This window comes from Notamacropus eugenii, chromosome 1, assembly GCF_028372415.1.
Source record: "Notamacropus eugenii isolate mMacEug1 chromosome 1, mMacEug1.pri_v2, whole genome shotgun sequence".
Lineage (NCBI taxonomy): Eukaryota > Metazoa > Chordata > Mammalia > Diprotodontia > Macropodidae > Notamacropus > Notamacropus eugenii.
In genome coordinates, this window is record NC_092872.1 from 284,326,779 (window position 1) to 284,342,149 (window position 15,371).

The 15,371-nt window shown below is 45.5% G+C and overlaps 1 protein-coding gene across 2 annotated transcripts in view; it reads left to right on the forward strand.

Annotated features, from left to right (window-relative positions):
* The first annotated feature begins 14,363 nt into the window (after nucleotides 1–14,363).
* The window catches only part of PTPRE (protein tyrosine phosphatase receptor type E), a 177,205-nt gene continuing 176,197 nt past the window's right edge, over nucleotides 14,364–15,371 (forward strand). For both annotated transcript variants that reach the window (XM_072629059.1, XM_072629061.1), the window contains exon 1: nucleotides 14,364–14,640. The gene's annotated coding sequence lies outside the window, so the exon portion shown is untranslated. The remainder of the gene's footprint in view (nucleotides 14,641–15,371) is intronic.

Sequence of the window (15,371 nt, forward strand, 5' to 3'; positions counted from 1 at the left end):
ACCATTGGAGAAAAGGTTTGATTTTCAAAAGAGGGAAAAGTTAACCTCCCTGAAGACTTTGAAATGGGCTGAAGCCAGCTATGCTGAAGAGCTATAGCATTATACCATGGGTCTTTCAAGGGGATTCACATTATGGTTTAAGCTTCAAGGCATTGAAAGTGGAGGATGCATTTTTCTTACCTCTGCGAAAAATATACTCTTTGACATCATTTACCTGGGTAAATAAAATGGGCATCAGCCCACAAATTTGAAGAAAAATCCCAATTCATCACAAATAAAACTCCATGGAGCAATGCAACATGCTGATTAAAAAACTCAATGATCTTTTATTCCTTTCAAGTTGGTAGAACCAAATCATTAAACAGTCATTCATTCTTACTTTGAGCAAAGATTCAAGCAACCACGGGGCAGCAGACAGCTCTGGGATGACAGAGGAAATGGCCTGGTATTCAGTGTAGGGATAATGCCCTCGCTTAGCATCAGCCAAATTACTATTGCCATCCTCATCTCTGGAAAGTTATCTTGGTTTAGAAGGCTGGAGGAGCCTTGGGGGAGTAGAGAACAAGCTGTGCTTGCATTAGGGGGGAAGGTCATTTGACAGATGAGGAAACAGGAAGAGAAGGAGCCATGCTTACTCTCCCAGTCGCCCAGAAAGGAAGGGGCAAAGACAGCCTTCAGTCAGCTAATGAAGTTCCATCAGAGCCTCACATGCAACATCCCCAAGTCTCAGAGGCATTGGTTAACCTTGGTGATTATCCGGCCCATTCAATACATCCCTGACCTAGAATCTTTAGTCACCTAGACTTAACCTGAAGATGCCCAAAGAATGGGAATCCACCATTTTGGAGGCAATACAGAGTAGAAAGGGAAGGAAAAGAGAAACAAGTATTTATTAAATGCCTCCTATATGCTAGGCACTGTATTAAATACTTTACAAATATCTCATTTGATTCTTACAGCTACCCTAGGAGGTAAGTGTTATTATCCCCATTTTATAGTTGAGGAAACTGAGACACAGAGGTTAAGTAACTTACCCAGGGTCTCAAAGCTGGGAAGTACCCAAGGCTGGATTTGAATTCAGGTCTTCTTGGCTCCAAGATTAGTGCTTTATGCACTGTGGTGACAACCTAGCTCCTCTCCATCTCCAGACTCTTGGCATTTGCCCTGGCTGTGCCCCCTGCCTGGAATACCCTCCCTTCTCATCTCCATCTCCTGGCTTCCTTCAAATCTTAGTTAAACTCTTATCTTCTACAGGAAACCTTTCATGATCCCCTTAAATACTAATGACCTTCCTCTGCTGGAAATCTCCAGTTTCCCCTGTGTATAACTTATTTGTACATAATTAGTTATGCGTGGTCTCCTGCATTAGACTAAGAATCTATTGAGAACAAGGACTACCTTAGTCTTTCTTCATGTCCCCAGAGCTTGGCACAATATCTGGTACTTAGTAGGCACTTAATAAATGTTGATTGACTTGACTCGACTTGACAGAAATTAAAAAATCACAAAGGACAATAAATCCTCTGAATATGTCCCACAACACTAGATAGCTCACCAGTGCCCACTAACCACCGGGCTTCCTCCATCCTTTCTTTTCCAAGATACATTCCCATTTCCTCCAATCCATCCTCATATGACTACACTGAGGTCCTTCATTGGCCTCCTGCATTGGTCCACCATTGGCCCACCTCTAGACCTTCTCCAGGTTATCAATATCCTCCTGGAAGGTGATGTCCTGCACTGAGCACTGTCCTGGAGTTGAGTCTGATCGAGGAAAAGGACCTCTGGATAGTCACCTTTGTAGTGGTGGACAAAACCCTTCTCAATCACCATAAGATCATGTTAGCTCTGTGCCTGCCAGAGCACATTGTTGACGCATTATCAGCTTGTGATCTACTGGAATCTCCAGATATTCTTCAGACAAATTGGAGCGTGACAAGAGATCTTCTATCTTGTATGTGTGAGGATGACTTTTTTTAACCATAGTGTAAGATTCCATATTCTCCCCCATTACATTGCATTTTGCTCAAATCCAGACTCTTGTCATTTCCCACATGTCGAATCTTCCTTCCCACCTGACACCATCTAAAAAGTTGGCCAGCAGGCTGCCTCTGCCTTCATCCAAGTGTCTGGAATCTCAAAGTACATCGGTTCTAATTTTCGGGTTTGGTCATAGGCACCGTTGTGAAGCCTCAAGCTGACTTGTAATGTGCAGCGGGTGACCCAGTAGAGAGAGCACTGGGTCTGAAGTCAGGAAGACCCGAGTTCAAATCCAGTCTCAGACACCTAATAGCTGTGTGAGCCTAGGCTGAAGACCCATCAACTCTCTCTGCCTCAGTTTCCTCAACTGTAAAATAGAACATCCTCAGGGCTGTTGTGAGGATCACATGAGATAAAGTTTGGAAGGTGGTGAGCACATAGTAGGTGCTTAATAAATGATTGTTTCCTTTCTTCCCTTTTACCTCCTCTTCTGCCCTCCCTGAGAAGAGCTCCCGATTCTCATACATTTATTCACCCCTTCCTTCCAACTCAACCTACCCCCAGCAAAATTTGCTGTTAGGAAAGGATTTCATTTCAGTCACTTACTCCTCAATAAGAATCAACATATTAAACTGTCACCTACCTCTGGAAGACTACATTCATTTTAAAGCATTTTCCAGGGTCAGTGATGTGCAGGCATAAAGGCCTTCCCCAGATCGCTTGGATTCTACTGGGCAGCTATGTTTATTGGGAGAGGGGTAGGCCACCCAGCATCCTACGCTCACAGCTTTTCCTGCTCCTCCTTCTTTCCATTCCAAGTACATTGGACTTAGAAGACCCAAGTTCCAGTGTCAGTTCTTCTTACTAGTTGTGTAACTTTTGGGGGTGTTCAACTGACACAGACCACACATTCTTCAAGCCTCTACCTTCAACTGCAAAAATTAGTTAGGGTGGATCTTTGAACTGATGCAACCATTCTGGAGAGCAATTTGGAACTATGTTCAAATGGCTTTAAACTGTGCATACCCTTTGACCCAGCAATATCACTTCTACAGCTGTATCCCAAAGAGATCATAAAAATGGGAAAAGGACCCACGAGTACAAAAATATTTATAACAGCTTTTTGTGATGATCAAGAACTGGAAATCGAGGGGATGCCCATCCATTGTGGAATGGTTGAACAAGTGCAATGGAATACTATTGTGAAAAAATGATGAACAGGCAGGCTTCAGAAACTCCTGGAAAGACTCATATGAGCTGATGCTGAGTGAAGCAAGCAGAGCCAGGAAAACATTCTACACAATAACAACAGCCGCAGTGTGCAAGAACTGATTTGGATAGACTTAGCCCTTCACAGCAATATAAGGGCCTAACACATTTCCAAAGACTTATGATACAAAATGCCATCCATATCCAGAGAAAGAACTATGGAATCAAAACACAGAATAAAGCAGACTATTTTCTCTTTTGTTGTTTTGGTTGGGTTTGGTTTTTCTCATGATTTCTCCCATTCGTTTTAATTCTTCTAGGCAATATGACTAATGTGAAAATGTGTTTAACAGGAATGTATGTGTAGAGCTCACATAAGATTGCATGCTATCTTGGGGAGGGAGGGGAGAAAATTTGGAACTTATGGAAGTGAATGCTGAAAACTGAAAACAAATAAATTAACAAATTTTGGGGGGGGGAATTAGGATGGACAAGATGATTGTCAAGGTCACCTCCAAGGTCACTGACTCTGCTCCCTCACAATCCCCCTTCCCGGGGAATCTGCTGGTGTAGACAACATTTTCTCTGGAAGCTAGTTTTGTAGCCACTTTCTTGGTCAGTCCCAGAGTGGTTCTTCTTTACCATCAAAATGTCCTAAAAGAAACATTTTATCTGGGTATTGCTTTTCTTTCCCAATGGATAATGAGGATGAAGGGAACAAGAAGAATGGTAGAGTCCTGTCAGAGCAGGTTCTCATCCCTTCCAGGAAAGGGATGCTTCAGGGATCCCTCGATGTGGGAGCAAATCCAGGTTCTTGGAGGGCATGCCCCTTGCAGAGGGCATGAGAGCTGTCTTCTGGGATGGGAAGGGTTGTCCAGGAGTAAGGGACTTAGCCTTTTTCTTCTCAGCCCCAGATGCCAGGACAGGAGCAGTGGGTGGAAATGACAAGAGGCAGACTTTCCACCACAAGGAAGACTTTCAGATGATTAGAGCTCTCCCAGAGGACAATGGCCTTTCTCAGAAAATGGCAGCTTCCCCACTTCCTGAAAATCTGCTGGCAAAGTCTGAATGATCCTCATTGCAAAGAGGGAGGAGAATTCTGACTGGGGACGGGCTTGGAGGAAGGCTTCGCCCCATGGCTATCATTGGAGAGCACATCTCACACAAGTATGGTGAGGCTTGGGACCAGCTTGGCCAAGACTTGAAGGATTTTCCAGCTATGGAAACTCTCAATGTTCATTGACCAAGATGTAGAAAAGCCTCAAACTGTATGAGTGAAAGGGATATCCCACACCAATACAATTCCAGACCTCAGAAGCACTGCAGTATTAATAACCACTCTCACATTTAGAGTATGCTTTTTTTCAGGGACTTTCAAGCAATTGAATATGGAATGTTGAGAATATCTAAATTTCAAGAACCATCCTCAGCCTCTCACTGAGGGACTATGATGCATCCCTGCTTGGGAAAGATTTTATTTATACCAATCTAGACAGTTAGGTGCTGTAGTTGAGAGAATGATGGACCTGGAGTCAGGAAGACCTCAGTTCAAATACTACCTCATACACTCACTAGTTGAGTGACCCTAGGCAAGTCATTTCACCATTATCTACCTCAGTTTCCTCATCTGTAAAGTATGGGGTTGCCCTCAGTTGCCCCTAAAGTCCCCTCTAGCTCTAAGTTGTTCATCCTTCATTTTCGAAGATCAATGATATCACAGGTGATGTCTTGTCTTGCTCATGAATTGGATTTAGGTGAGACAGAATTGCTCAAAAATCAGCCTCATTCTCTCTTCCAGAGTCGTCCAAGTCCAGTAGTAGGACCAAAGTCAGGATGACTGGCCTAGGATACAGTGGATGACCTTGGCATTTCCGATGCCTAACCAAGCTCTAAGTGCTCCACAGTGCCTACTTCATGGCCTTTGGAACAAATGGTTCTCATCCACCCTTTCCACCAGGGGAAGTCTTCACATGCTTGGGGTAGACCCCCACTAGCTCACCAAAGGGTTTGAGACCCCTTGATTACCCTCATCCTGGTTTAGCCTGTCTGTCGAAATGGTTTACTGGGGTATGGCTGCTGTGTATGTTCCAGCTTCTTGGAGCCACCAGTGAGAGATGGGAGGACACCAAAGGTGGATGAGCAGCCCTCACTCCCTGAACACCTCATACACCCACTGATTCCAAGGCCAGGTCTCTCAGCTCTAAGTTAATGATATTAGGACCTCAAGGACACTAGTAACCTGGCCCCTTCTCCCTCCCTTCACTATCCCCACAGATGTAGCAGCTTTGTCCAGGGTGAAATGCAAATATTTAATTTTATGAATTTATGCTTCTGGGAAATTTTTAAAATCTTACTTCCTGTATTTCTCTCCTCAAAGGGAGAGCTTTCTAGGGTGTGGATAATCCAAGCGCAAACCAATTGGTAGGAACCTCTGGAAGAGATGGAGATGAAGATGCTCTGAAGGTAATAAGAGGCTGAGGGGTGAGGAGGAGAGGGATGGACAGTCTCTTCAATCTCACTGCATCCAACATGGGTCCTTGAGCAAGGGAGTGACTGGGTGCCAACTGCTTTTGAGAGAGATAGCTCTAGTTATTAGAGAGCTGCTAAAGTGGAGGTGGGTCTGTGGGTCTTATCTCTAAGACAACCACACCAGCCCGCCTGTTATTCCTCCAAAGTTCCCCCTTGGATCCTTTCAGGCCTTCCCAAATCTCTCTGACCCCCCTTGAGGTTTTCTTAGCAAAAATACTGTAGTGGTTTTTCATTTCCTTTTGCAGTTACATTTTATAGGAAACTGAGGCAAACAGGGTTGAGTCACATGCTCAGGGTCTCACAATTGATAAGTATCTGAGGACAGATTTAAACTCAGATGTTTCTGAGTCCAGGCCAGATATTCTGTCCACTGTACCACCTAGCTGCCTCCTAAGAACTCTTCACAGCTACTGGGGAAGGAGCCCTGGGGAGATTCCAGCCCTGTCCCCTTCCTCTCCTGCCCCACCCCTATTACCACAGGGCTATGGCAGGTACCCCATGGGTAATTCTGCACTGATGGCAGAAACCAGGAAGAGCCCCTATCTTCCTCTCTCCCCCTCTTTTGGCTTGGGTGGGAACAGAGGAAGGCCCAAAGGACTTGGAGGCATAGGTGGATTGCCTTCTGTCCCCAGGGTCTCCCCAGCCTTGCCAGTCTTCCCGAGTTCCCTATTACTGGTCCAGCATCATCGTCCAGCCCTTACTTCCTCTCAGCCCGCACACTATCAGCCAGTCTTGGCAGTTCCCCTAGGTGCCTTCTCTCCACCCACTCATCAACCACCCTGGATCAGACTACCCTCACCTCTCACCTTGACTTGGTGTAGCCTCTGCATTGGTCTCATTTTATCCTTTCATCAAACCAGTGAGTGAGACACAATAATTATTCCAATTTTATGAATGAGGAAACTAGTTCATATTGTTCCAAGGTCTCCCAACTAATTTGTCTGGATTTGAACCAGGTCTTCCTGACCCCTATGGACAGCTATGTGGTACAGTAGATAGAGCAGTTCAAATCCTCTTCCTGAGTTCAAATGCAGCCTCAGACAATTACTAGCTGTATGACCCTGGACAAGTCACTGCAACCTGTTTCTTCATTTGTAAAAGCAGCTTGAGAAGAAAATAGCAAACCACCCCAGTGTCTTTGCCAAGAAAACCCCAACTGGGGTCACAAAGCATCAGACACAACTGAAAACAACTAAACAACAAAATCCCTGATTCTAACCCTGCACACACAACATAATTAGCTACCTGGGAAGAGTCAGACTTGTCAGGTCTCTTGATTCCTGGGCCATGTCTCTCTTTCTTCTACAACATAGTGTTCTAGGGACAAGTGTTTGGCAAAGCTAACTCAGTCCCTACGTCTCATCTCCAGGCATGTTCCTGGTATTCTTAATGAACCTAGACAATGTTCTCTTAATGAGCCTAGACAATGATTACCTTCTAAATGTCAGCTTCACATTAAAGCCAAATGCCACAGGAAAAGTATGTAATAAGGAGATGGAATTCTCCATCCCTACAAGCTGAAAATGGTCCTTCTTTATAGTAACTAAGATTAAATGTTCCTGGAAAAGCAAAACCTGCCTCCCAAGAGATGAGCACAAAGGATGTAAACAAATAATTCTCAAATGAAAAAATGCCTACTAGCAGTGACCATAAGAAAAAAAATGTTCTAAGTAATTTCTCCAAGAGAGATGTAAATGTACATGACTGGTGGGTTTTACTATATACCCAACAAATTGACAAAAATGATTTAAAAAATGAAGAGATGTTGGAGCAACTAGGGAAGCCATCCACACTAATACACTGTTGGTAGAACTGAAAACAACCATTCTGGAAAACAATGTGGAATTATGAGAGAAATGTCCCTGGATTGTTCACATCTTTAGATGTAGAAATCCTATTACTGGGGATATAGGTTAAAGAGATGAAAGACAAAGAAAAAGTTCCTTATAGATCAAATTACTCACAGTAGCCCTTATTATGGCAGAAAAAAGAAGAAATTAAGAAGTTACCCATTAATTAGGAAATGACTGAACAAAGTATGGTATATGACTGTAGTAGGATATCAATATACCATTAGAGACAATGAACATGAAGAATCCAGAGAAACCCTTTTTTCTGAACTGATACAGAGGAAAACAAGCAGATGCTGGAGGAAAAACTTACATCTCTCATCTCCAGAACTTTGCCCAGCCGTTTGCAGTACTTGCAATGCATTCCCTCCTCTTAGACACTCTCTCTCTTTTTCCCTTGAAGATGGAGCCCAGGCACCATCTTCTACAAGCTCACTGGGAGTATGGATGACTTCATTCTTTGTACTTAAGACAGTTCTCATCCCTCTTCTAACACTAATTAGTTATCCCACACCTCTGAGCTCAGCTTCCTCACAGGAAAGTGCTGGTTATTGTCGAAATGTGAGTTCTTAGTCACCGTCAATATTCCAAAAGATATAGGATTTCCTTGATGTGTGTGTGTCACTTCCCCTCTGAATCGCCCCCAGCTCCCACTCACACATGTGGGTTAAGTCCTCAGACAGCTCAACCTTGGGTTCTAGGACACTGTGAGTCAGTTCTCTCTGTGCTGTCAGACACGAGGTCCTGTTGACCAGCCAGCTTCATTGCCTTTCAGCAAGTTTGGCACAATGGTGTTCAGCATAGTCACTTACTAAGACAGCATGATAAAAATAAGAGGCACATTCCCCAATGCACCAGGGGTCTAGGGAAAGAGCGGGCTTCATCTTAGAATACCATGGTAGCAAAGGTATTTCCCAATAACTGTTACCAGAGGGCTTCAAAGTCCTTCCACTGAGTTTTTACCCACTTCACCTTCAGTGTAGCCAACTTAACAAGCATTTATTAAGCACTTACTGTGTGCTAGGCACTGGGCTAAACAGCAAAAGTCAAAGAGAGTCCTCCTCCTCTAACTGGGGAGATGACCCAGGATGATGCCGTACAAACAAGATAAACAGAATGTCTTGGAGGGAGTTTGGAGGGAGACCAGAGCATTACAGAGGGGAAGAAAAGCTTCTAGAGAAGGGAGGGTTTTAGCGGAGGCTGGAAAGAAGCCTGGAGGTTGAGCTGGGGAGGGAGGGCATGCCTTGAAGCCCTTCCTCTCTGAGGTGAAGACTGCTCTCTCTGTTAGCAAGTCTTTCTGAAGTGAGGGTGTGTTTTTCACAAACTCTCTTATATTGGTAGATGGGGATGTCTCGATTGAGGACAGGGAGGAGAGAAATGGGCAGGTAGGTGGAGCCATAGTGCATAGAGTGCTGGATATGAAGTCAGGAAGACCTAAGTTCAAATGTGACCTCAGGCACTTACTAGTTGTGTGACCCTAGGCAAGTCACTTTACCTTGTTTACCTCAGTTTTCTCATCTGTCAAATGAGCTGGAGAAGGAAATGGCAAACCTTTCTGGTATCTTTGCCAAGCAACCCCAAATGGAGTCAGAAAGAGTCACACACAACAGAAATGATCGAACAAAAAGGAGAACAAAAGGAGAGAAATCCCCTCCTTCCTTCCTTCCTTCTTTGACTGCAGGACTCTGTTCCACAAAGTGTTCCCAAATTAGGACTTTCTCCCACTCTGAAACTATGGGAATTGATACAGGGCTTAGCTATTTGAAGTCCCCATGGCTAATCTTTTTGCTCATCGGGTCTGTGGATTCTTTTTTGACTCCCTCAGAAAGGTGTTCAATACCTCATAAAGGTATCTACTCTGACTGAATTTCTAAGTAAACACACCATTAACAAACATCATTCCAGGTGTGTTGGCTGGGGAGTTAGTCAAAGACCAACCCTCTTCCAGAGGTGGCCATTGTGGCCACCTGCGTACAGATCTCAAATAGAGTCACAGACCTCAAGGGACCCCAGCAGCCTGACTTGTGATAGAGCATTCCTGAGCTCCTACTGGTCTGATCAGCCACAGTCGGACACACTGTACCTTGATGCCAACATAGTGATGCCAGTTTGGTCCTCTTCAAGAATGAGAGACAACAAGCAATCAATCGGTTCTACCTGAATAACAATTCTGCACACCTGGCCAATGGCCATACAGCTTCTGGTCAAGCCCTACCCTCCCCACCCCCCTCCAGGAAGCTTATTCTCCTTCACTGGGAGAAAGTCTTTTCTTATAATGAGTTTCAGTTGGCTTGTTTTTAACTTCTCTAAATATTCCTGGTTCTGCCCTTTTAGGTCAGGGAGATGTGACAGGCCCTTCCAAGATGTGAAGTCAGCTACCATATCAAGTACTTATTAAGTGCCCAGTGCATGCCAGACAGAGTTCTGGGAGCTGAGACAAAAGTAAACCTCTCTGTCCACTGGGAACTCGTGGTCTAGCCAAGGAAATAATAGGTATACAAAATGGCACCCAAATAAAGGAGAAAAGAGAATAAGTGGGGCAGGGCAGGATAGGATGGAAGGAAATAGAGTTAAGTCTTTCACAATATGACTATTATGGAAGTGTTTTGCATAACTACACATATATAACCTATACTGAAGTGCTTGCCTTCTCAATGGGGATAGGTGGGGATAGAAGGGAGAGAGAATTTGGAACTCAAAGTTTTAAAAACAAATGTTTAAAAAAAGTTTTTACATGCAACTGGATATAGAAATCTAGCTTGCGCTTCAAGAAAGTAAAGGGGAAAGGGATGGGGGGAGAATGATAAAAGTGAGGGCAGACTGGGAGAAGGGGTAACCAGAATGCATGCCAACTCAGGGGGAGGGAGAGGCGAGAGATGGGGAGAAAATTTGGAACTCAAAATCTTGTGGAAATGAATATTGAAAACTAAAAATTAATTAATTAATTACAAAAAGAAAACTTGAAAAAATAAATTTAAAAAATAGCACCCAAATGATTCAAGGCCTGGGTGGGGAAAGGACCTCATAGCCAGGGGGCATCAGGAGGACTTTTGGTAGGAATCAGTCCTTGACCTATTCTGAAGGTCTCTGGGGATTCTGAGAGGCAGAGATGAGAAGGCATGGGGGACAGCCAGAGTAAAGGTTTGGAGGAGGAAATGTCAAATCGGTGGTGAAGGACAGCAAGAAGATGGGCTTGGCTGGGCATGATCTCCAGATCCCTCTCCAGTCTGGTGGCCCCTTCCTCATGACACTTACCAAGGTATTTCCTAAAATGTGGCATCCAAAGCTTCAGCCATCCATTCCTTCTCATCCTGAGCAATTCTTGTCCATATCTTTACCAAAGTCCCACAACTCCCAGACACCTTTAGAGGGCATTCAAAGATTTTTCTGATGGATATTAATACAGCCCTTAGACTGATCATCCCTCCCTCCCAGGGCTTTCTCTCTGTTTTTAAATTTTTGCTGTTGTTCAGTCATTTCAGCTGCCCTACTCTTCAGGACTGTTTTCTTGACAAAGATACTGAAGTAGTTTGCTATTTCCTTCTCCAGTTCATTTTATAGATGAGGAAACTAGGGTCACACAGCTAGCAGGTGTCTGATTTGAACTCAGGTCTTTCTGACTCCAGGCCGGGCACTCTATCCACTGTGCCATCTAGCTGCCTGTTTTACATGTTATTTTAAAATAATTTTTATTATTTTAAACCTGACAAGCACTAAAACATAAATATTTGCATATACAAAGACCATGAAAAACAAAGTACTGCAAATCTGGAGAATCTCTGCTATCTTTAGCTTCTTTTTTTTTTTTTAAAGAGAGGGGAAGCAAGGGAGAAGTATTGATTATATCCCTATTATGTGTCAGATACTGTGCTAAGTGCTTTAAAATATATGATAAATATAAATAAACTTCAAAACAGGCTTGTTTGTCCATATCTGCCTCCGAACTTCTATGTATTATTTTTAAAGCATTTCAATAGCTTTTCTTTTTTTTCTTAGCATCATATCCCTAGTCTTTCTTCTCTTCCCCACTTTTTTTAAAGTAAAACTTCTTTTGTTTAAAGTCAGTCAGCAAATGCACTCTTTGGGCATGTCTGACCATGTCAGGTCAGCCACCTTTCCATCAAGAGGTGGGCAATGGGCTTCATCAGTGGTCCTCTAGAGCTGTGACTAGGTATTGAATGGATCAGAGTCCTTGCATCTTTCTCATATTGTCATAGTGTACATTGTTCTCTTGCTTCTGCTCACTTCATTCTTCACCAGTTCACTGAAAACTCCCCAGTTTTCTCTGAATCCATCCTTTTTTTCTAGTTCTTAAGGCACAGTAATAGTCTTCCCTCTTATGGCAAAAATTGACCCACTTTCTTTAATAATCAGATATGTCTTTAATGATGTCCCCTCCTGATAAGAAGTCCTTGTTGGTAACAAGCTGCTTTTACCCAACACAGACTTCTCCTTCAGGTCACCCACAGCCTGGTCCTTTTGGAATCTTGATGCTTCATGGTGCCAATACGTAGAGTGATACCTGGAGAATAGCAGTGTTTGAAGAGATGGGCTTTGTCAGGCAAGAACAGGCTTGCCTTCATTGAAATCACTTTGCAGGTTCCCAAAGGCAGTTCAGCCTTGTCTTTTCCACTTATTTTATTCTGGATCCAGCCCCATGTCTATTCTCAGTTTCTGTTCAGAATCTAAGAGCTAATAGAACACCTCTATTCACCATTCACCACATGTCAGCCTGAACAATAGGCATTTTTCATCCACCTGGACACATGTGTGGATTGCTGTGCAAGTCTCTTCTGAATGGCTACATATCTGACTGAGATGACCTTAAAGTGTTACCGAGCTCCATAGTAATTCTCCTTCACATTTCTCTATTGCTTTAAGATTTTACAAAGCTATTTCTTCACAACAGCATTGTGAGGTAGGAGATACAAGTAGTGCACGTTTCTTCATTTTACAGATGAGGAAATTGAGTGTCTAGGAGGTAACATGACTTGTTCATGAGCATACCACCAAATGCGTGGGGTGGGATTTGAATTCAGGCATCCTGCAGCCAAGTCTGGCACTAGACAAACAATACTGTCACCCAGGTTTGGGAATATTGGAGATTTTTGTCACCTTCCCCTACCCCCACCCCCATTTATTGTGTGTGTTTTTACTTGCTCATTTGTAATCATTTTCTTTCTTTATGATTAGATTACAAGCTGTTTGAGGGCAGGGACTATTTCTTTTTTTGACACAGAACAGTAATAGGTACATAACAAATGCTTTGAAACACTTGAAGATTGATTTGTAACAGCTTGTTACAATAATTAGTTCATTTAAACCTTAGGGTTTGGGAGGAGGGAGATATATTGGTTCCCAAGGTCCATGTAGATGAACCCCCAGTTAGGAAAATCTCTAATATTTAGTTTGAGCTCTCTTCCTAACTTTATATTTATATCTATCTCTAGTTAACTTCTGGCATCTTGGTGATTGAAGCAAAATTCTAACTAAAAATGTTTGGGCTAGGAAATATTATATTATAGTGTCTGTGAATAGATGGGTACCAGGAGAGAAAGCACCAAGATTTGGGGGGGGGGGTCCTTCAGCCTGGGTCTTCTGCTCCAAGATGCCTGTAGAGTTGATGAGGTCTATATCTTCCTTCTCTACCACATCTCAGTCCTCTCTTGGTCCTCGGGATGAGATAGAATGCCAAGTTTGCCCCATCCTCTGGTATCCAGACCCTCAAAATCTCTCCCTCTGGTTGTATAACTGTCTTTCACAGAATGACTGATTCAGATAGATGTGTTGGCCCCATTCCCTCTTGGTTCTGATGGATTCCATGTGTTTTTACCTAACCAGGTAATCACTTTTAAGTGGGTCAAACATTGTAGCTCCAGCCTCACAGGTCTATAAGGAATTCATCCTCCTTTTGCACTGTGCTTATGAGACAGATGGTGCCCAAGTTCAAGCCTGGGAGAATCTTTGTAAAGGCATCTGGGGAGGTGGAGACTCCCCTCTTCACCCTAACTCTTACAATCCTTCAAGGCTCACTTAGGTGCTGCCTCTGAACGAATGAGAATAAATACAGTGCTGGGGAAAAGATGGGAAAGAAAGGCAGGAGAAGGTAGAAGAGCTATTAAAGAAACACACACCCTGCTCCTGGTGGTAACTGGAAACTTCCCTCTTAAGAGAAATTCATCTTTATTTCAGTCCAGTCCAGTCCAGTAAATGTTGACTTGAAGAAAAGAGGGTGGGGAGGTCAAAAGATCTGAGATTAAATCCTAGTTTTGGCACTTAGGATTATGGAACTGACCAGCATTGATCAAATTGATTTTACTGGTTGTCTGACTTTATTCATGTTTTGGAATGAGAGGGTTGGGGGCCAGACGATTTCAAAGAAGACCTGTCAGGATTCTCATGGCCAATCTCATCACCAAAGAGCCCTGGGTTTGGAACCTGGCTCTGTTCCCTCCTCTGTCTGTACTCCTGCTTTCTCTCCCGCTGAGCAGGACAAAGTGCTCGGACTACTATGCCACCTCTCGGGGCGCAGTCTAAGATAAGGCGGCGCCAGGTGAGTCTCTGGGCCCGAGCCGGACCAGAGGGGTTGGGGGAGGGGGGGAGGCCGGTCGCAGCAGGTGAATCTGGCCGCTGCGCTTCTCTCCGATGGGCGCCAGGCGTCGCCCCCACTCCTCGGGCCAGCCGGCCACCCCGCCCGCCGGCCTCGGAGCCACTCCGGGAGGGGGGGTGAGGGGAAGGGGGGGACCGCGGGGGAACAGGAGGAGGGAGGAGGGAGGGGGAGCCAGTCCACATTTCCTGCGTCCTCCGACTCCCTTGCTCTCTAGCAGGCACTGAAGAGAAGGAGAGTGGGAAGGCAGGAGGCCAGAGTCGAGCACAGCTGGCCAGCTGCAGCCGGCCCCCGGGGTGTGTGCATGCTCCTCGCTGCGCCGGTGCCCTCCCTGAGGCCGCAGGCGGCCTGGGGCTGAGTCGGCCGGCCTGGGGGGAGCCGGCGGCACCGGCGCGGCGGCGGGAGATGCGCAGTGACCGCGCTCCGCTGTCCAAGGAGCAGCCCGGCTGGACGCAGGGCCCCGAGGTAAGAGGAGAGGGCCGGGAAGCGCAGGGGGGAAGAGGGGAATAGGTCCCGGCATGAGGGAGGGGGTCAGCCAGGCTGCCTGGGGTACCCGCTGACAGACTAGATGACTGAGAATCGCGTTGATGCTCGGGCCCAGGAGCCCGCCCCCGGGCACCGCCCCCAGCACCAGGGACCCCCGTACCCGACCCGCACCCGCGCCCAACTTCCTGCGCTCGTTCATCAAGAAGAAGCGGCTCCGCCGCCCCCTCCCCCAGCCGCCGATGTTTGTGTTGTTGCCGTTGTTGTGGGGGGGTGCTTTTGCTGGTGTGGGTTTCCGTGCGCCTGTCCGTGTATGTGTGTGCTCCGTGTGTGTGTGTGTGTGTGTGTGTGCACGCTCGCTCCGGAGCCATGGGAGGGGGCGTGTGGGTGCGCTTCTGTGTATTGTGTGGCTGTGCCCAAGTGTGCGTGGGATCGTGTATGTTGTGTGGGGGGGTGCCAGCCTGCGCGAATATACGCTTACATATGTGCTTCATGCGTATGTATGGTGTATGTGTTCATTTGCACTTGCGTGGGTTTGACTATGTGTGTATATTTGGGGAGTGTGTGTGTGTGTGTGTGTGTGTGTGTGGAGGGGATCTCCTGCGTTCGCGGGTGGCTGGACTCCGACGAGCTCGGGGAGAAAGTGCGGACTGGGCGCCGAGCCCGCAGTCCTGGGCGGGGGGCGGGCAGCGCCAGTCCTGCCCTGGCATCCC